This window comes from Callorhinus ursinus, unplaced genomic scaffold, assembly GCF_003265705.2.
Source record: "Callorhinus ursinus isolate GAN/ISIS: 27379988/994484 unplaced genomic scaffold, GSC_fseal_2.0 scaffold11, whole genome shotgun sequence".
NCBI classification, from domain to species: domain Eukaryota; kingdom Metazoa; phylum Chordata; class Mammalia; order Carnivora; family Otariidae; genus Callorhinus; species Callorhinus ursinus.
In genome coordinates this window covers 15,987,141-16,008,895 of record NW_027397073.1, presented here as the reverse complement: position 1 = coordinate 16,008,895, position 21,755 = coordinate 15,987,141, and the positions used below count along the sequence as shown (strand labels likewise).

Sequence of the window (21,755 nt, the reverse complement as noted above, 5' to 3'; positions counted from 1 at the left end):
GAATGTTTCATAGGTCGGATTCATAATGATTCTTGGAAAAAACCAACTATTGCCACCTAACATCCTCTGTATATCTTTTAAACCCAGAGATATACACAAGACCATCTAGCTAGGGAAAAATCCAGCCTATCCGTGGTAGGCGGCAATGTTAATCTGCATGGCTAAAGGAAGCCAGGTGGTCAGCGGCCCCCACATTCACAGCGCCAGTTTAGTGAACAGTCACAAGTTGTGTATAAATCGGTTTCCATGGTTTGTTCATCTCAGCTGCTTTGCAGGTGGCTGAGGACACACAGTTTATCTCTGCATGTTACGGAGTGAGCCATGTCACATTTTCCCCTAGCATATTAGAGATGAGAGTTTCATAAATATAAGGCTCTGTGTCTAAGAGGGGAGTTTTATCCTGACAGGTTAAGGGACAATGATGGTCCTGGCTTTATTGTTTTGTCTTCTGTCTTTTCTGTTTCAATTACCTTTTGTGTTGCCTGCAGGAAACATTTCTCTCAAATGCATGCAAGACACCGATGAATTCCTTTCCGATTTGAATTCAGTGGAGCCCAAAGAATACGCTCTAAGAAGTAAGTAGGTTTTTCTGTCCTGTTGGGTAGGTGAACACAGGGCAATCTGAGCTTTGGGCCAGGAGGATTCTAGAAAAACTCTTGGTGATTGAAAACACAGAACCAAAGAGGGAAGGCAAGATGAGCCTCAGTTTACAAATTGCTCCAGGGCTCAAGGAGGGAGGAGCAATTTTTATTGCACAAGAGCAAGAGAGGAAGTGGTATTTAATTCTAGCCAGAAGGAATCTCCTGAGGACCAACCTCTTAATGAGATGAGAACTGTTTATAAATTGTAAGATGCTGTTTACTATTATCGAAGTTGGTAGCATTTACTGTTGTATGAGATAACGTACTGATTTCTTTTTCTAGGTGTTTAGTCTGCTTTTGATAATGAATTACTTCATTATTTAGGGAGCAAGTTTTACCCATTATGTACTTGACAATAAATTCTGAGGAGTGTGTTGGTGAAGGCCCTGGCCCACATCGGAAGAAGTTTGACTCTAGTCAAAGCTCTTTGCATGTCAGAGGCCGCCATAATTTATTTTTTGTTAGTTTCCCCAAATTATTCTCACAACTAAAGGGACACATACCTTCCTGCCAGAGAGGAGCAGGAAATCAGATTCTTTTTCAGCGGAGTAACCTCTCCTGGAGAATGATCCACTGTGGATGCTGAAGAAAACCACTAACAAGAAGCAACGTAAAAACGCAACTCTTTCCAAAGCCAGAAAAACCATCCTCGCGATTTCCATTTGCTTTTGAACGCATGACTAATTTATTTTGTTTTGGAAAACAGTAGCAAATACACAACATATAGGGAGACAAAAGTTTTGTTTTTTTTAAAGATTTTATTTATTTATTTGACAGAGAGAGAGAGAGAGAGAGAGCACAAGCAGGCAGAGAGGCAGGCAGAGGGAGAGGGAGAAGCAGGCTCTCCGCTGAGCAGGGAGCCCGATGCGGGACTCGATCCCAGGACCCTGGGATCACGACCTGAGCCGAAGGCAGCCGCTTAAGCGGCTGAGCCACCCAGGCGCCCCTGAGAGACAAAAGGTTTGATCTAATATGGGGGAATTCAAAATAGCACACACGATTGGAAGCAATTGCTACTCAACACAGGATTACACGTCCTGATATTTAATGAGACATTGGAAAACATATAAATCCAACTAATTCAATGGCCATCTTCAAATCCCATTTTAGAATTGATGATGTTCCGTTAGGACACTTGCTGAAAACAAACAGGGAACATGCTGACAAACCCGGGCCAAACACACTGGCCAAGAAAACCCCAGGGTTCAGGGACTGGCTGAGACCGCTGGTGATGAGGTGGTGGCGCACGTTGTCATTGTTTGTCACACAGCCATGCTGACACTCTATTTGCCTTACAAGTTACTCTGGTCATGTTCCAACAATATTCTGTCGGTAGAGGCCTGGAAATTGAAAATCTTTTTTTTTTTTTTTCAGTGATAAAAGGTTCCCAAAGGTGAATGGTCCAAGAAAGAATCAGATGATTTATATAAGTGGGATAGATAACCACTAGTTAATTTAATAGAGGAATACTACCTGTAGTTGTTGTAATTCATTTGCTTTCTAAAGCACCAGAAAACACTTGACACTGTTGCTTTGACATTTTGCTGGAGAGTTTTGAGCACAGAGCGTGGTTCTGACCTTCCTTCTCAGCGTGGTTTTCCTGACACTCATGTGGATGGAAAAATGAGTCAATATTTAGAGAGCACTTTTACATGGAGGACGGCTCCCAGCCTACGCTAGGGTTGTCCCACTGAGTTCCAGCAGCCCCACTATGAACAGGGAGTTTTCTCTATTTTATAAATGAGAAAAGGGAACCACAGCCCAAAATAAGTGGGAGAGATAGGATTTGAGCCCAGGTCATAGGATTCCCAAGCTTGCACTTACAATCACTGCCTAAAATAAGCAGTGAGAGAAACAAGAAAAAACATGGCAAAAAGGAATAAAGCAGAACCACACAGGCCAATGTGGAGGGGGATATGCAGAAAGAACATTAAGAAAGAAAGTTGTAGAAGAGTACATGCGGGACATTAAGGGGCCAAACATGAAATTAAGGTGCTGTGTTGCTCAGGGAGACAGGTGTATGTCACACAGACAGTGGAAAGAGACGCGTGAGAATGATGATCTCCAAATTGAGGTAGACGTCGCCTCGGAGTGGGACCAGCTGGTCAGGCTGGGGGTGTGATTGGGGTCCCGTCAGATCTCAAATGATGAGTCACGTTTCACTTTTTAAGCTGGACGATAGGAACATAGGTGTTTCTTATTTGTGTCTTTTTAACACATTAAATGTCATGTAATTGTGTGTTAAAGCTCCATCCCCAGCCTGTGAAGCCCAGAGAGGACAGCAGCCGGACCTCAGAATACAACGGGGAGAGAGGGTTCCAGAAACTCAGGGAGGGAGGTTTGGTGTTGTAGGAGGGAGCTGGAGTCGTGGCTGTTTGGGGCAGGGGAGAGACTGACCGTAGAGCCAGCCGTGGGTGGGGACTCCGGCTGTGGGGTGGGGGAGCTACGTTCACGGGTGTGGATGTGGCTGGAGGGAGAAGTTTGGTGCCGGGAGTCTAAGCTGAGTTCCATCTCCCCCTTTCCATCATCCTTTTCCAGTTGCTTTCCGCAACACATGTCCATCATCTTAAAGGGAACAAAATCCATCAAACACTATTTGTGTGCTTTGGTTTTTGCCACCCTCTTGGGTTACCATCTGATTTTATCCCCCTTTGTTGCTGAAGTCCTCAGGCCAGTATTCTGGCCCCTCTCCTCCTTTCGTTTTTTTGTTTGTTTGTTTGTTTGTTTCTTATTTTGCTTTTAAACTCCATAATCCCCTGCAGTCTACATTCAGTCCCATATCACATACAAACTTCGCCCCCTAAAAGACCTCTGGCCTCCTCCCTCCTGGCTAATCATTTCCCCCCCCTCTCAGTGGCCTTTCTCCTTGAGCACTCTGGCATTATCTGCCTTCCTCCTTACATGCACCCATTTCTAATCCAGAGGCGGTCCCCCGTCTGGGATGTCCTTCATCCGGGGTGATCGCTCCTCTCTCTTCTCCTTTCGCTCTCTATCCGACCACCTGCACCTTCCCACATGCTTCCTTCCTCATTGTACTTTTCTGGTAAACGAGGCATATTTTAGAGACAGGCTGCTGACCCATGGACACTGCGCTAGGCTGGTGGTCCTGACGCCCGCATCAGTCCAGAACCAGCTGTGTGCCTGGCCTCACCCAAGCGACGTTACTTTGCTAAACGACTTTCCCCACCTATGAGTTGGGGAGGCTGTGTTTCTCAAACTCAGACAATCTGCAGCAGTTTTAAAGATGTCTTGATTCCTTTGCCCCGGGGGTCTGCTCCAGCTGGTCTGCACGGGCTCGCAAGAGCCATTTGTTAAATTTTCAAGCTGGTTGTCAAACGCAGTTAAGGGTTGAATCACTGAAATTGACAAATTACGGTAAGAACAAAAGTAATGAATACTCACAATCCACCGCTTCCTTGTTCTTTTACTACTCATTACTCTTGAAGTCACTCGTGTCGGCTGCGCCCGTATGGTAGAAAGGGTGGAACATGCTGCTGGGCACATCGTCTGCCAGCCCCAGGTTCAGGACCGTCAGGCTGGGAGCTGGAGGCCAGCTGTGGCTGAAGTATATTCGCCACGGAAGTTGGCAATCACTCCAGATTGGGGCTTGATTTAGTGTTTTTGTTGACTGGATGTCTAAGAAATTGATGGAGAAAATGTTACAAGTACAAATTCAACTTGAAAGAGTCTTAGGTCTATGGCCATTACATTATAAATAGCACCTTAATACAGAGTGCGACACATCTTTTACATCAGTATAACTTATAATAATCTCTCTATATTGTGCATATACACATTCTTGTTTGGGGTAGAGAGCAGCTTGTTAGACACTTACCACCACTGTGGAAGCCCCACCCAACTGCTTGCTGAATCTCTAGGAGCTGAACCTAAAAATCTGAATTTCAAGGAAGCTTCTTGTATGAATTTTGATAATTGTGATGGTTAGTTGAAAATAGGGCCATTTACTGGTAATGGCTGGTAAAAACATAAGTCAGACAAGTTACTAAAAGTAGACACAAACTCAACCCCCTCGTATTAGTTTGTTAGGCCTCCTGTAACAAAGTACACAGACTGGGGGACTTAAAGAAGAGAAATTAATTTTCTCACAGTTCTGGAGGCTGGAAGTTCAGTATCAAGGTGCTGGGCGTGTTGGTTTCCTCTGAGACTTCTGTCCTCGGTTTGCAGATGGCTGATGACACCTTCTCCTTGGTGTCACTCTGTATGTACTAATATCTGTGTATATGGACACTAGTCAGATGGAATTAGGCCCCACCCTAACAGCCCTGTTTTCACTTAATCACCTCTTTTTTTATTTTGAGAGAGATGGGGGGGAGGGGCAGAGGGACTCCGAGGGAGACAGTCCTAAGCAGGCTCCACACTCAGTGCCGAGCCTACCACGGGGCTCACTCCCATGACCTGAGATCATGACCTGAACCAAAATCAAGAGTCGGATGCTTAACAGACTGAGCCACCCAGGTGCCCAACCACCTTTTTTTGGCTATCCTAACTCCAAGGGTAGTCACAGGCTGAGATGCTGAAGGTTAGGGCAACAAATGAATGTTGGGGGAAATATTCCGTTCAGCCCGCAACACCCTGTTAAGCCCATTTTGGACTTCTAAACTCCAGAACAAAGCCACAAAGTTCTGGTCATTTGTTGTAGCAGCCATAGGAAACTCATAGAGATTTGCAGGAAGCTCACTTTTACTAGTTTGGCCGCACAGCTCAGCGACCACATTTCCTGTTGTTTGCCCTATCCTTTTTTGCTATCACCACTTTCCATTCTATGCCCCCCACATCGCGTTGTTTGTCTTGCTATGTTTTTAAAATATCGGACCATATGGGGCGCCTGGGTGGCTCAGTTGGTTAAGCGACTGCCTTCGGCTCAGGTCATGATCCTGGAGTCCCGGGATCGAGTCCCTCTCGTGCTCTCTATCTCTCATTCTCTCTCTCTCAAATAAATAAAATCTTTAAAAAAAATAAAATAAAATAAAATATCGGACCATAGTGTGGAATGGTGGATTTATAGAATTTAGATGTAGATGGACCCATATATCCATATATCCCTTTGGGTTGTTCTTTGTGGGCACTTACTCCTCCTGGCCTTGTGTGTGTTCTAGAATAGTGATTTCATGTCTCTTGCCCTGTCCTGTCTTTTCTCTGGAAGAAGGGCTCCTGGAAGCGAAGGCTTGCGGTTTATGCTCTTTCATATAGGCACTTGGTATATATGCCATCAGATGCTCTCCCCTTGACCTATAACCCCATAGGCACTTGGCGTATATGTATATAATTTAATGAGCAGATGACCAGAATACATATAGCAACTCTATCAAAAGGAGACACTGAGGTCGTATTATGTTTCTTTGGTCCTAGGAGACAGCTGATTGGCTATTTCTGCAGATCTCTTGCCATGGCCCACCAGGTTCTCCCACATCCATTATCCTGGGACCTCATCTCTTTTTAAACTTATCACACCTACCCTGAGCACATGGCTGCTTCTTGCCTCCAGGCCCACAGCATCCCCAGCCAGGTCACACAAACATCTTTGGTTTGGATTAGACTACCCTGGAGAGTGTGTTGTGGGTTGAGTTGTGTCCTCCCAAAAGATGTATTGATATACCCTAACCCCTGGTACCTGTGAATGTGATCCTATTTGAAAATAGGGTCTTCGTGGATCTGCTCAGTTTAGGATGAGATCATGCTGGGTCAGGCAGTGCCCTAAGACAATGACTGGTGTCTTTGTAAGAGGGAAATTTGTACACAGAGACCCACAGGGAGAATTGCTGCATAAGGACAGGGACAGAGATGGGAGCGATGCATCTACAAGCTAAGGAACGCCAAGGATTGCCAGCAACCACTAGAAGTTAGGAAAGAGGCATGAACAGATTCTCCCTCAGAGTCTCCTAAAGGAACCAACCCCACTGACCCTGTGGTTCCAGACTTCTGATCTCCAGCACCGTGGCACAATACATGTCTGTTGTTAAAAGCTACCCAGTTTGTGGAAATTAAGACAGCACTAGAAAACAAATACAGAAAACTATGTGCTCCCAAACACACCCTCCAGATTAAAAAAGTATGCGTCTGTTTCTGAGATGAAGAACAAAACAAACAAAACAAGCGGTCTCAGGTAGATTCTGGAACTCATTTTCTTTGAGATGTACCAGGCCTGCCCATGACCATTTCATAAAATCCACCCAGACCATTTATAACACCATCTGCAGCAGAGGCATTTCAGGGGATGCTATTTATATGGAATGAAAACTGCTCAGCAGAGCCAGGCCCCCCTTGGGTTCACATGACGTCTGCATGTTCCTGCACTTAATTCCTCAGAGACGGAATGGGGGAAGGGGGGCCTCTGGTTCCCAAGCAGTCTGCGGGGCTTTTCATTTCCTGTTTTCTCTAATCTCATAACATCCTTGAAATCTTCCCCAAGCAGTTATTTGTGCTTTAAAAATTTTTAACCCCTCAAGTCCCTTCTCCCTGGTCCCCAGGTCAAGTTTCTCAGCCCAGCCTGAAGGCGGGGTTGCTGAGCTTCCTCCTCTGATAACTTACTCCCTCTGGCTTCATCTTTCATCTCTTGGAATAATTATTTCCTGTCTCCTCTCCGTGTGTCTCGTCTTCTTTCCTGGGAGGCAAGGCCCATTGGGCTGGCTGGTCACTGGTCCCAGCTGAGCCTTTGTTCTCTTGTTATCACTGGAGGACTGACCATCAACTTGACTTGGATTCTCAGACGTTGCCTCTTTTCCCATCTGGCTGTCGGTTTGGAGGGTATTTTATGCCACGGGTACTGGAGCTAGGGACAGAAAAATTGCTGAAACAAATAAAATCTTCTAGTAGAGAAAGGGTGAAGAGTGGCATCCACTGAACTCTCTGGATTAGGCTGGAACGTGGCCCCCCAAATGACATTGACATTCTCGTTCCTGAGACCTGTGAACCTTACCTAATATGGAAACAAGATCTTTGCCCATATGATTAAGTTAAAGATCTTGAGATGGGGAGATTATCCCTAAAGGTGACCACATGTACCCTTAGAAATGGGAGGCAGAGGGAGATTTGACACACAGAAGGGAAGGTGATGTAAGCATAGAGGCAGACATCAGAGTGATGTGGCCACAAGCCAAGGGATGTGAGACACTGGAAGGGGGCGAGAGTGGGTTCTTTCCTGGAGCCTCCAGGAGTGTAGGCCTGCTAACTAACATCTTGATTTCTGCCCAGTGATACTGATTTTGGACTTCTGGCCTCCAAAATTGAGGGAGAACAAGTATCTGTGGTTTTAAGCCACCAAGTATGTGGGAATTTTTAATATCAGTCACAGAAAACTAATATATCTGCTATTCTTGGTCTCTGAGTCCAAGATTAATAGTTGACCAGACGCAAGGGAGACTACCAGAAGGTGTTTGTAAAAAGCTGCTTTAGGAACTTTGGATATCAAATTGATAGCACACAAAGATCGCTTTCTTACTAACAAGGAGATCTCTGGCAATAGATTGCTGGCATTTTATGTGTATGCCCTGTATCATCAACTATAGTGCAAGGACTATTCAATTCTAGTTTTTAAAATTCTCCAATGTAACACAGCGATCTGGTAGGTGCTTAGTAAATATTTGCTGATAAATGCTGTAGATGATCATTACTTTCAGGATTTATTTGTGGCTTAGCATTCTAGAAGCTTCTGCTGCCTTCAGCTTCATGGTATAAGTGCATCCATATTTTAAAATATAAGACCACTGACCAGGGTCTGTCTTTCCTCCTTTCAAACCCAGAAGTTAATCAACTCCACATTTTAATATCCACATATTATCACCACCATGTGAGAAAGCCTATCTGCCTGCCAATTAGCCCAGCAGAATTGAAACGAGTTGTTTTTCATCTTTTGGAAATGAAAACTTGAAACAATGGCCATGTGATTTGAACTAACAGGGGGGATTAATCGTTAGTTTATCCTATGCCTCCCTCCCAAGACAATCACAATGTATTTTTATTTGGATGGCACCCATGGCCCAGCATCTCAGGTTCCTGACAGAAACCAATTAAGCAGGAGGCAAGAAAAGGGCAACTTGTCCATTTGAGTTCATAATCAGAAAGGAAGCAAATGCAATTGAAAATTTGCATGCATCCAAAATAACCTCAGCCAGAAAGCCATAAATCCAATCAGTTTACAAAGCAGAACACCAACTGGGGAAAAAAAAAAGTAGAATTTGGTCTTCTCAAGTGAATAATTGGGTATCTCTCTATACTAGTCCTTTAGAGTTTTATCTAAGGGTAAGGTCAGGCTCAGTATTGACATCTCTCTTGTTTTTATCTCCTAGGACTCTTATAGTTCCAGATCCTTAAACTTCAGGCTACAGCATTTGGGATACTCAGTGATAGAGAAAGGAATCAGGAATCATTTAGCTTCTCTCTAATAAGCACATCCAGTTTTTTAAATTGTTGCTGGTTTTCTTGACACACAGAGGACCTCAAAATACATTCATGGAGCTGGATTTGGGGCATTTAAGTTTAATTTTTTCAAGGTTTAATTCAATCCAGCGAATGTTTTCTGAGGTCCTCCTCTGAAATATCCATTAATGGAAACAGGACCCCTCCCTCACATGTGAGACAGACAGGTGAACCACTACATGCCTTTTAGTGTGATACACCAAGCAGGAGTCTAGACAGCTTCCCAGGGAGACCATCCTACTGCCGAGACCCAAAGGATGATTTAGCATTTTCCAGGCAGACAGGAAGGAAGGACATTCCAGGCAGAAAAACAGACAAGTGCAGGCCTGGTGAGTTCTGTATAATGGAGCAGAGGAAATGGGTGTGGGCGTGGGAGGATGAGCTTGGAGAGGCAGGTCCGGTCACGAAGGGCTTTTTAAACCACCCTGAGGAGTCTGGAATTAATCCTAAAGATCAGAGCAATTGGGCCTGGCTGCACCGAGCAACACCTGGGAAAATTTAAAAAACCAATTCATGCCCAAGCCACACCCTGACTTCATTCTTCGTGAGGGTGAAGCCTGGGTCTTAGTATTTTTTAAAGATGCCCCAGGGGATTCTCCTGTCTGCCCAGGCTTGAGCATCACAGCTCTAGAGAAGAGGCCTGCAGTTTCCCTCTGAAGGACCAGATAGTAAATACTTTGGTTTTGCGGGCTACACAGCCTCTGTTGCAACTACTGAACTCTGCCTGTATCTAGAAAGCAGCGTTAACAACACGTGAGCAAATGAGATGCTATATTCCTATAAAATTTTACTTGCAAAAATAGGGCCACAGTGTGCCAACTCCTACTCTAGATAATGACAACTGAAGAATTTATTTTAAATATACATTGATTTTTAAATTTTAAATATTTTATTTTTATATATTATACTTGCTAAATAATATATGAATCTATTCTCACTGTAAAAGAATCAAAACAACACAGACCAAGTTTAAGTAGTTTTTTGTTCCCTCCTTTAATTCTCAGTCCCCTTCTTGGATGACAGTTGTTATCAATGGGTGTATATCCTTCTAGAACTTTCCAGAACCTTCTTGCATTTTTATGTATATATATCTACTAGAAAGATATTGTTTTGGGGCACCTGGGTGGCTCAGTCATTAAGCATCTGCCTTCGGCTCAGGTCATGATCCCAGGGTCCTGGGGTTGAGCCCCACGTCGGGCTTCCTGCTCAGCGGCGAGCCTGCTTCTCCCTCTCCCACTCCCCCTGCTTGTGTTTCCTCTCTCGCTGTGTCTCTCTGTGTCAAATAAATAAAATCTTTAAAAAAAAAAAAAGAAAGATATTTTGTTTTGTAAAATTGAAAAATATTGTTCTTTTTAAAAAAAGATTTATTTATTTGAGAGAGAGAGAGAGAGAACACTCAAGCAGGGGGTGGGGCAGAGGGAGACAGAGAATCCTCAAGCAGACTCCCCACTGAGCATGGAGCCCAACGTGGGACTCGATCTCACGATCTTAAAAAAAAAAAAAAAAAAAAAAAGACCCTGAGATCATGACCTCAGCCGAAATCAGGAGTTGGCCACTTAACCGACTAAGCCACCCAGGCGCCTCTATATTTATTGTTCTCGAACTTTTTTTTTTCCCCACAGAATAGTATGTCTTGGAGCATTTCCCATAGCAACAAATACAGATCTATCTCATTTTCATTGTTGCAGAGCATTATAAAATATGAAAGTACCAGAGTTCATTTACCCTTTTCCTGACCGAGGTTGAACTATTTGACATTTCTGACATTAAACAGCTTTTAGTCCATAAAATGGAATTTTCATGTGGTTCAACCTAATAGTGTGTGTCTACTTTGTTGCCTTTACAGGCATTACTGCCATGACCATCTTGCCATTGCGTGCTTGTATGTGTTTCCGTGGGGCAGATTCTGAGATGCTGAATTGCTGGGTCACTGGGGATATCAGTGAGGAAGGAGCTTTTAGTTAAACTGCAGACACCAACTCTGGCAAGCTTCGGCTAAAAGGGCAGTTTATTGGCAGACTGCGGGGTGGCTCACCGGATAGAGAGGAAGGCCAATGACCTGCTGAGCCCGGGTCTCTCTACCAGTTGAGTCCATTCCGCCGCCACCCAGCTGACCACAAATAGATGAATGAAACCCAAGCTTTGCTTTGGGCCTTGACTTACGCCACACTAGCGCTGGGAGCATTTGGACCTCATGTCACAAGGAGTGGGAGGGTAGAGTGACAACTGCTTCCTGGGACCCTGTCAACTTCTGTGGTGACAGGAAAGAGCACCTTGATTTTCTGTCAAGACGATGCACAGTTGGGGAGTGGTAATTCTCCAGCATCTAGTTGCTGTTTCCAGGGACGATCGCTTCTAGGAGGGCCAAATGGAGAGAACCATTTCTTCATATTCTTACTAACACTTAATTCCATCAACCTTATAATTCTTTAGCCATCAGATGAGTAGAAAAGAATGGTGTCTAATTGTGGTTTGCTGGGGAGGCTGAACAACTTTCTCAGATTTATTGGATCCTGGGATTTCCTTCTCCAAGAGTTGCCTGTTCATGTCCTTTGCCGATTTTAAGTTAGCTTCTTTGACTTTTAAAAAATTACTGATTTGTAAGGGTTCTTTATATAATCCAAATACAATGCTTCATCCAAGTTTTTAATACGGTAAATATGTCCTCTTCTCTGAGAGTTACATTTAACTTTGTTCATGGTGCCTGAGAACAATGGTAAAGAAGGGAGGGACGTGGTCAGTCTTGTAATTCAGACAGTTTAGCTTAAAAGATGCTTGCTGGTTACAAATGACCAAGTGAATGGCAGCTCCAAGGTTCTGCGTGTGGTCGGAGATAGAGTCATACCGAGGGGAGGGAATTAGGGAGGCTCGGTTATTGTCATTACAGCAACAACCTGGAATACTTAGAATCATTTAAAAGAGGCCAGTGATAACAGACACCTGCTGGCTGAGCCCAAGTGGCCTGAGCAGCAGAACTGGCCAGAAGGGTCAGGAGCACATGGTGAAAGTCAGGTTACCCCGGATTGCTCATCAAGGACTGTTTGCCTAGTTCTGGCCGGGAGGTTTTTTTAAAATCATGTATTATTATTATTATTTTTTTAAAGGCACACATGTAAGCAGAATGCAGTTCCTTCCATCTGATTTTTAGGTTAACTCTCAGAAACCCAGCTGTTAGTAAAGACAAAGACAGAAATGCAAGAAGAGATGCATAATCTGCCAAAGCTGCATGTGGAGTTTTTCTCCCCGCTCATTCTAAGGACTATCATTATCTTTAGTTATATATAAGAACTTATATACCAAACTGACAAACAAAAATGGGGTATTTTTGTGTATTTTAGAGGGCAAGAGGCTATGGGTTCAGGTCAAGATGGATTTGAACACATAGCTCTGATCCTTACTAGCTAGTTTAAATACCCAGCTCTGATTCTCATGAGCAATTAAAAAAGGGGCAGATTTATATTGCTGTTTACATTATTTACCATCTTTTGCCTCCATTTATGAATCTGTAAAATGGAGATTAAAATGATTACTCATAATCTCATAGGATTGTGTGAGGGGTAAAAGAGGTAATGGACAGAAGGCATTCAAAACAGTGCCTGGCACATAATAGGCTCCATATGTTGATTGTTGTTGGCATAATGTGAAGATCTGGCTCTGTCAGCATAGGTCACACCAAGTAATTTTAAGGGAAAGTGATCAACTGGACCATATTAATCAAGCTTAAAAGAAAATCCAACTGTATCCTATTTACTATATTCTCGAAGCTAATGACAGTGAATTGAACAAATATGTATACTACATGAAGCTGAATTATTGGAACAGCTGGTCATCAAAGATTTAAAATAAACACAGTAGGAGAGCATGGGTGGCTCAGTCAGTTGAGTGTCTTGACTCTTGGTTTCCGCTCAGGTCATGATCTCAGGATCATGAGGACGAGCCCCACACTGGGCTCTGTGGTCAGAGGGGAGTTTGCTTGAGATTCTCTTCCTCTCCTTCTCCCTCTGCCCCTCCCCTTCTCTCTCTCTCTTTCAAATCAATAAATAAATCTTTAAAAAAATAATAAAAATAAACACGATAAATAGAATCAGAGAGCTAATGGAGAACATTGGTAATACAAAGTGTGAATAAGAAATCATAAAGTCAAGGGGCGCCTGGGTGGCTCAGTTGGTTAAGCATCTGACTCTTGATTTCAGCTCAGTCATGATCTCAGGGTCCTGGGATCGAGCCCCACGTGGGACTCCATGCTCAGTGGGGAGTCTGCTTAAGGATTCTCTCCCTCACCCTCTGCCCCTCCCCTGACTCATGTGCATTCTCTCTCAAATAAATAAATCTTTTAAAACATCATAAAATCAAAAGGGACTATTAGAGTAAAACTAATTGAAATAGATAAATAGCATAATAGATGGGGTAAGTAGTAAGGTAGATGGAGGCCACGGACCACCAGGAGCTAGAAAATCCATTTAGGAGAACGCGCTAAGTATGGCCGGAAGGCATAAAGATCTGGGAAACGAAACACTAAGAGATTTTGAGGCCAGAAGTGCCGTCAAAGGAGAAATGTAACCAAACAAGCAAAAGGAAGGAAATACTTAACAAATAACTGCAATATTTTCTCCAGAATTAGAAGAAGATAAAAGACGTCAGATTGAAATGGTTTGCGGAGCGCCAAACCAGACCGATAAAGGAAAATTCATATCCCGTCGTACCCGTCAGGACCCACCTAAACTTAAGAACATGAAAAACAATGAGGAAATTGTCAAAATTTCCAGAAAGAAAGATAATCAGACACCTGACTTTGAAATGACAAAGGCAGAGCTAAAAGAGAAACAGTATGGAAACTGAGTAACATGTTACAGATAACCCCTGTGTCACAAAAAGACCTGATAGTGGAGGGTTCACAACATGCTCACAAAACACTTAGGACGCTGGGTGACAGTGAAAACACCAGCCATCAAAATTAAAAATTCTAAAAATGGAAAAGCTGCCCAACACTCTCTAATAAATAAATAAAATCTTTAAAAAAATAAAAATAAAATAAAATGCTATCCAGTTGTTTTAACTTCCATTTCTCTAGTTACAAAGAACTCAGGATATTTTTGTTTGTCAGCCAGCCATTGAAGTTTTCTCTTCTGTGAAGTACTGTGTGTATCCTTTGCCCATTGTTAATGGATTTGCTCTTTGATGTGCAAGAGCTCCTTGTTACTCTAAATACTGGTCCTTGTCTACCTGAGTCACTGAAAACATTTAGACTCAGTAGGTTATCTGTGCGTTCCTGATCCACAGCGTCCTTTGTTGGACAGAAATCCATTCTTCTGAGCCTTCACTTTCTGTTCCAGTTTTTCGACAATCTTTGTTCTTGTCAAGACTGGCTACATAATTGGCAGGGCTAATGCAAAATGAAAATGCTCACGGCCTCTTGTTTAAAAATTATTAAGAATGTTGAGATGGTGACAGCAGATCACACTTAAAGCAAGTGTGGGGCCGGTGGGACCGCAGAGGTCACATGCCCACGAAGCCAGTCCTGGTTCTAATACCGGAACCATATGGTTTTTATTACTATGGATTTGTAGTATATTGTGTATCTGCCTTTAGTCTTCTTTTTTTTTGTTTTTGTTTTTTTAAGATTTTATTTATTCATTTGAGAGAGAGCACGAGCTGGGGGAGGGGGATGGGCAGAGGGAGAAGCAGGCTCTCCTCTGAGCTGAGAGCCCAAAGCGGGGCTCTTGATCCCAGGAGGTTGGGATCATTGACCTGAGCTGAAACCAGACCCTTAAACCAACTGAGCCACCCAGGTGCCCCTGCCTTTAGTCTTCTTTTCAAAGTTGAGCTAGTTAATTTGTAGACCATTAAGGATTCATGTAAATTTCAGAAAATTTGTATTCAGAAAATTTCAGAAAAAGTTTATTGAGCTCCTTGGAACATCCAACTAAAGTACTGATTGAAATTGCTTCAAATTTATAGATTATATGGGGTAAGTTGACATCAGTTTTGTATTAAGCCATCATTGGATGTCATGCAAATTACTCCTGTCTTTTTCTGTGTCCTTACATGAGATTTTACATTTTTCCTTGGTAATCTTAAATTGTATAAACAATTCCTATTCTATTTTTACTACTTCTGTGTTTCAACTCTATACAAGCTTTTTTTTTTTTAAGATTTTATTTATTTATTTGAGAGAGATCACACACATGAGCAGGGGCAGAGGGAGAGGGAGAAGCAGACTCCCTCGCTGAGCAGGGAGCCGTTTATGGGGCTCAATCCCACGACCCTGAGATCATGACCTGAGCTGAAATCAGACCCTTAACGAACTGAGCCACCCAGGTGCCCCTGGATAGCATTTTAACTATATTTTTCTTTCCTAAATAAGCTCTACACTCAATGTGGGTCTTGAACTCATGACCCTGAGATCAAGAGTTGTATGCTCTACTAACTGAGACAGCTAGGTGCCCCTGGATAGCATTTCATATCCATTCATTGCCAAAAACATGAAAGCTGGACGATGCAAAGAAGAAATAGGAATCGGCACCTCTGGGGAGGGTATACTGGGGGAGTCACTCCGGAGCACCATCTGGTGGGATTTACCAGTATTTGTCTACTTTATGACTCAGCAGTCTCACTCACGGTTGTATATCTGGTGTGTGTATCTGAGCGAAAGCCTCACGGAGGTCTGTATGGAGACACTTGGGGTGTTTCTGTGGGTTGGAGGCCATCTCTGTGTCCATCACCCAGGGAATGGCTGAGTCTAAGATTCTGATGAATTATTCCAAGTAGTGAGAAGGTCTGAGCATAGTAACACCATAAATATAGCATGGATGACACCACAGACGTAGCCCCGAGTGACATTTGTAGAAACAGGAGATCTGAAGCACAAAATCATTTATATAAATTATAAATACACTTACACAAAACAAGAACACCTACGAATGAGAGGACAGATGTCAAACGTCCCGGGGGGGGGGGGTAACAGGGAAGGGAGAGATGAAGAAAAATGAAAGGAGGGGCACCTGGGTGGCTCAGTCGGTTAAGCGTCTGCCTTCGGCTCAGGTCATGATCCCAGGGTCCTGGGATCGAGCCCCGCATCGGGTTCCCTGCTCCGCGGGAAGCCTGCTTTTCCCTCCCCCACGCCCCCTGCTTGTGTTCCCTCTCTCACTGTGTCTCTCTCTGTCAAATAAATAAATGAAATCTTTAAAAAAAAAAAAGAAAAATGAAAGGAAATGAATTATTTAAAAGTAAAGGACACAAGGACACATGCGAACATAAAAGAGCTTTGCAGGACCAGGGTGAAGAGTGCCATTAACGGTGGAACGTGGTGACTGTTCTGCTCCTGAAGGAGCAAAAAAAAAAAAAAAATTAACTGTCTAAAATAAGGTCCCACAAAACTGGATAAAAAGTGTTAAAGACTGAGTATTTTCTCCTGGCTGTATGGGGGAGAAAGAAAAGCTACCAGTTTTTAGCTACGTCTTTTGACTCCCACAAAGCATTTATTATTTAAAAGCATTCAGATTCCTAATCTTTTTTTTCAGCAACAGACCAGGCAACCAACACGAGAACATACATCACTGTTCTCCCTCAGTGAAGACAGCGGCTGGGGATACAAGATGCAGGCTCGCAGAGTGGCATCTAAATGCATCTGTCTCTCTTCTTTTTTCCGTCATTTCAGACTGATTGCTTTAGGAGGTGGAACCGAGTGCCTATAAATTCATTTGAAAGTAACAGAAAGAAGCTAACCTTGCCTACTTCTTTTGCTTTGCAATTCAGTGTACGACTCCGTCGGGAAGCTTGGGAGCAACGTTCTTAACGGAAACGTGGACAGGCTGGGATCTTACAGTGAGTGCCTCTCCACGCACGCTCACTCGGGGAGCTTCCAAGGGCAGTACTGCAAACTGCATATCCTGCAGGTGAGCGTGGGGGATGTGCACTCATGCTCTCCGGGGACAGCTGAACTTCGTGATAGGGAACCCCGTACAACCCCATCGCTTGTTTTTCTTAATAAAAAAGCCCAAAACTCTAAAGATGTTCGGCAAAACGTTAAAACTAAATTGCAAATGGCTGCACTTGCATGTTCGGAGTGTGGGACGTTACAGGAGGCAGTTGTCCACAAACCGCCTGGGCCTTCAGACATTCCTCCCGCCCCATCGTATGGGGCAAGCCTTCTGGACAACCTTCCCGTGGAATCCAAGGTCAAGTCCCAGCCAATGTTTTTGGCCGTCAACTCCTGACTCACCATCTGTTTTTGGAATACCAAAAGGTATCTCAGAGCTCTGAGATAGGAATTTGAGGTTATTTTTGCAGTTGGGCCCAGACTTCTGTGAACATCACTGCATCTGCCTGAGGTCACAGGGCTTATTATCTTCAAAGCACGATAGTTCTTTTACTGCTGGAAAATAAAACCAGGAGCAACACAGCCTCCTGTTAAAGACAAAAATAGACTTTATGACATCACACCACACTAACATACAAATAACGGGTTGGCTAGAAACAGTCATATAAAATAGCAAGAAGAAATCCAAGCTCTCTAATATAAATGCTATAAAACAGTCTTGCAATGGTTAATCATTGGAGATAGAGAAATTATCACCCAACTCCACTTGTCCCACTGAGGGTTATGATAATGATTGCTTGAGAGTTTAATCAGTGTGTACAAATGTTGTATCTTATTTCTGAAGCAGATTAATGGTTTTGACATCAGAGCAAAAGGTCAGGCCTACACAATCATGTAAGTTACATGTTTAGAAGAAGCATTCCGGAAATTTTTATTTACGTTTTGATCTTTTCTTTATCGGGACAGGTGTTCTAAACACGGGCTTGACTGATGAATAAAATCTTTGCTTGAGATGTTGTGTCCTGTCACAGAGAAATCGCCACTTGGCAATTCTGTTGGAAATCGTAGGACCGTCAAATCTTAGTATGACCCGTTCCAGAGGGGGTAAGGGGGGGACAGATGCATGGGGGCAGATCCCACCCTGGTGCTGGCTTTGTAAATAATCAGCTGCGTACTTTGATTTCAAGATGAGTGCATCTGATCTTCTGTAAATTTAACTCGAACCACTCTGTAATGGGACAGCCATCTCCAAAGATATCAGCAAACTTCTTTCAGTACCTTTCTCTCCCCTGTCCTAATCTTAATTCTTGGGCAGCCCACAGCAGAGGCCTTAGAAAAGATGGCGCACGGGCGCCTGGGTGGCTCAGTTGGTTAAGTGACAGCCTTCGGCTCAGGTCATGATCCTGGAGTCCCGGGATCGAGTCCCGCATCGGGCTCCCTGCTCGGCAGGGAGTCTGCTTCTCCCTCTGACCCTCTTCCCTCTCGTGCTCTCTATCTCTCATTCTCTCTCTCTCAAATAAATAAATAAAATCTTTAAAAAAAAAAAGAAAGAAAAGATGGCGCACGTAGGATGTGAACATTAAAATGAAAGAGGCTTGTGGCATTGTGTTTTCCAGGATGGAGCCGAATACAGCGTGGGGGTGTGTGTCCCTGATTCTTGCGCCGAAGAGGATGTGACTGTGATGTCTCAGTTGGGTAGGTCCGAAAGATACCCAGGGAAACTATTTTCTTAGCATAAAGTTTGAAGACTCCCAACTCCTTGGAGCCAAGAAAGGCCATTCCTTCAAGAATGACCAACCTTTCATCCTGACAAGTCCAATACCCGGAGAACAATGGCATTTGGGGGATTTGGGAATGGAGGCCGAGGGCTAGGAAAGGAGTAGGTAGGAAGGAGGAGAAAGAATAAAGAGAAGGTAAGGGCTGAATCCTCACACAATCAAAGCTGAAATGTGAACAAGCTTCCAGGCGCTCACAGCGGCCCCGCTAGCCCCGAAGAGCGGAGGTGGGCCGAGTGGCGTTTCCATACCGTGAACGTTCTCTGCTGTGGCCCATGTGTGGGAATCTGTCAGCTGCCAAACCCATTCTGAACTGGGATTGTGTGCAGCTGACGTGTTGTCATGGATTAGCGCTAGGAGCCCCGCGTTTGGTCCTGATTGTCACCTCGCAGCTGGGTGATCCTGGGCAAATCACTTAATCTGCCCACATTTTAGTCACGTCCTCTGCACGGAGAGGGGTGGACCCGGAAGTTCAGTGTGGCTCCAACTCTCTGAAGCCTTGCAGGCTCTTCTGACCTTCGCCTCACAGAATGAATACACTTCAGTTCACATGGAAACTGGTTTGGTTTCCTCTAATTCTTTCAAAATGTTCAAAGAAAGAGTTTTAAAGCCCAGAAGTTTTACTGCTAGCATCTTTTGTATTTATTCCGGTTATCCAAATAAGAACTGACACGACACATTAAAAGCAAGACACTATTTCTCTACACTGACTGAACACTTCTGACACCAAATGTGTGTGTCTCCCCCCTCACGTTCCTCAATTCTGACACTACCTTGAGAGAGTGCTGACCCCACAGGTTAAGGGCTCATTCCCACAAGACTATCCCCCACTAAAGACACTAATCCCAAGTAGTGGGTCCTGAGGTTACCCGCACTTCTGTCTGACGTGGCTACAAATAAAGGGTTCCCGTAGTATCTCCCACAGGTTTGATAATTCACTCTCATGGCTCACAGAATGCAGAGAAACAGTTTACTATTACTGGCTTATTATAAAGGAAGAGCCAAATGGAAGAGATGCACAGGACAAGCTATTGGGAAGGGACGCAGAGCCTCCTCACCGTCTCAGGGTGACCCTCCGTCCCAGCACCTCCATGTGTTCACCAGCCCAGAAGCTCTCAGAACCCCTTTGTGTAGAGTTTTCATGGAGGTTCCATTATGTAATTAAATCACCGGCCATTGGTGATGGACTCAATCTCCGGCCCTCCCCGAGGCGGGGGATGGGGCTGGCAGTTCCAATCCTCTAATCCCAAGACTGGTTCCTCTGTCAACGAGCCCCTTCCTCCTGGAGTCATCTTGTTAGCATCAACTGAAGTCTTGTTGAAAGGAGTTTATTATGAATAAGAGCACGCCCTCCTCCTACCCCCCTCACTCAGGAAATTCCAAGGGCTTTAAGAGCTCCGTGCCAGGAACCCAGGCTGAAGGCCAAATATAGATTTCTTATTATATTGCAATATCACACACGTATTAAACATCTTCTTTCAAGTGTTGATATGGCCGTTAGTTTTCAATAAACTGACACTGTCCTCTGAATTTATGATTATCCCTCCAGATTCGGGTCCAGTATCTGTCTCCCTAGACAAATATTTGATGTGCTGTTAAAAAGAAAACCAATTGTTATGAGTTAAATCTCAATTTCAGTTCTGGTTGGCGAGGCCATCAATATCCTAGCAACGAAGATGAATGTGCAAAGTTGTTATTAGATTAGCATTTCAAGTGAATAAGTGGCTCGCTCAGTCTGAGTTAATGTTCATTATTATTTAAGAGATTTATCAATTAGCCTCATTTCTTCTGGCTGATGCTAAGCTGATTAGCCAGAGTTGACATTAGAATAAAGTGGAAGGTGAGACGCTGTTATCAATACAAAGATGTCTTGATTGTCTTTGAGGACCTGGGAAAAGGAAGGGCCCTGCCTGGGGTGGGCCGAGCTGACAGGGTAGATGTATTCGGGGAGCTTCGTCGGCTGTTCCCTAAAGCTTTTTGGTGGAGTTGCCATTATTTCCTTTACAGCTGTGGGGGCAGCCAGCCCAGCGATGGTGCCCTGTAGCTAGCCATGTGCAGGCTCCGCTCCCCCAGAGCAGGAGAGCAGGGGCTTCCCAGGTGGGGACCGTCACAGACAGGCCTAGAAGAAACAAGCCCAAGGGGCGCCTGGGTGGCTCAGTTGTTAAGCGTCTGCCTTCGGCTCAGGTCATGGTCCCAGGGTCCTGGGATCGAGCCCCACATCGGGCTCCCCGCTCGGCGGGAAGCCTGCTTCTCCCTCTCCCACTCCCCTTGCTTGTGTTCCTGCTCTTGCTATCTCTCTCTCTGTCAAATAAATAAATAAAATCTTAAAAAAAAAAAAAAAGGAAAAAAAAAGAAACGAGCCCAAGATCCCAGAGAGAGGGGAGATGATTCTGGGCAGGGCAAAAGGTATTGCTTCCAGGCCAAAAAACTGCACCGTGTGGTTGCCATAGGATCTTATAACATTTCAGTCACCTGACTCGGTGTGAGTTCTTGAGAATGAAAATATGTCACACCGGGGTGTGAGAGTGTGGACTGAAAGGAAGCCAACCTCAAAGTAGGTTAGTTATTTATTCGTTGTCTTCCTGAGGACAGTGGCCCAGGAGACAGTAATTCAGGTTGCCCTGAGGAAGGGCTCCGAAGCCCGTCAGCTAAAGGGGAGATTCTATACGGGAAGCAAAAGGGGGAGGCACGCTTGCAAGCAGTTCTCCAAATACATGTGAATCACAAGGCATAATTTGTTTGGTTGTAAAAATCAAGGTTTTCTGATTTCCACAGGGACACGTGGAAATTTTTTTAAAATTAGTTAATTTATTTATTTGACAGAGAGAGACACAGCGAGAGCAGGAACACAAGCAGGGGCAGAGGCAGAGGGAGAAGCAGGCTTCCCGCTGAGCAGGGAGCCCGATGCGGGGCTCGATCCCAGGACTCCGGGATCATGACCCGAGCCGAAGGCAGACGCCTAACGACTGAGCCACCCAGGCGTCTCAACCCTTCAGTCATCTTAATACGTTATATTTCTGGGGCGCCTGGGAAGCTCAGTCGGTTAAGGGTCTGGTTTCGGCTCAGGTCCTGATCCCAGGGTCC

General features: G+C 44.3%; 1 protein-coding gene and 1 long non-coding RNA gene across 2 annotated transcripts in view; one reads left to right on the top strand and one right to left on the bottom strand.

The window, feature by feature from the left end:
• Positions 1-494: 494 nt before the first annotated feature.
• LOC112834987 (O-acyltransferase like protein-like) overlaps positions 495-21,755 on the top strand; it is a 60,464-nt gene continuing 39,203 nt past the window's right edge. Inside the window, exons 1-2 of the mRNA XM_073898112.1 lie at positions 495-575; positions 18,513-18,591. The gene's annotated coding sequence lies outside the window, so the exon portion shown is untranslated. The remainder of the gene's footprint in view (positions 576-18,512; positions 18,592-21,755) is intronic.
• On the bottom strand, positions 4,053-19,778 carry LOC112835208 (uncharacterized). Its single transcript, XR_003211141.2, has 5 exons — positions 19,730-19,778; positions 17,299-17,483; positions 7,191-7,431; positions 4,749-4,874; positions 4,053-4,277 (listed from the first exon to the last, which is right to left on the bottom strand). It is a non-coding gene; the product is annotated as an uncharacterized lncRNA (long non-coding RNA).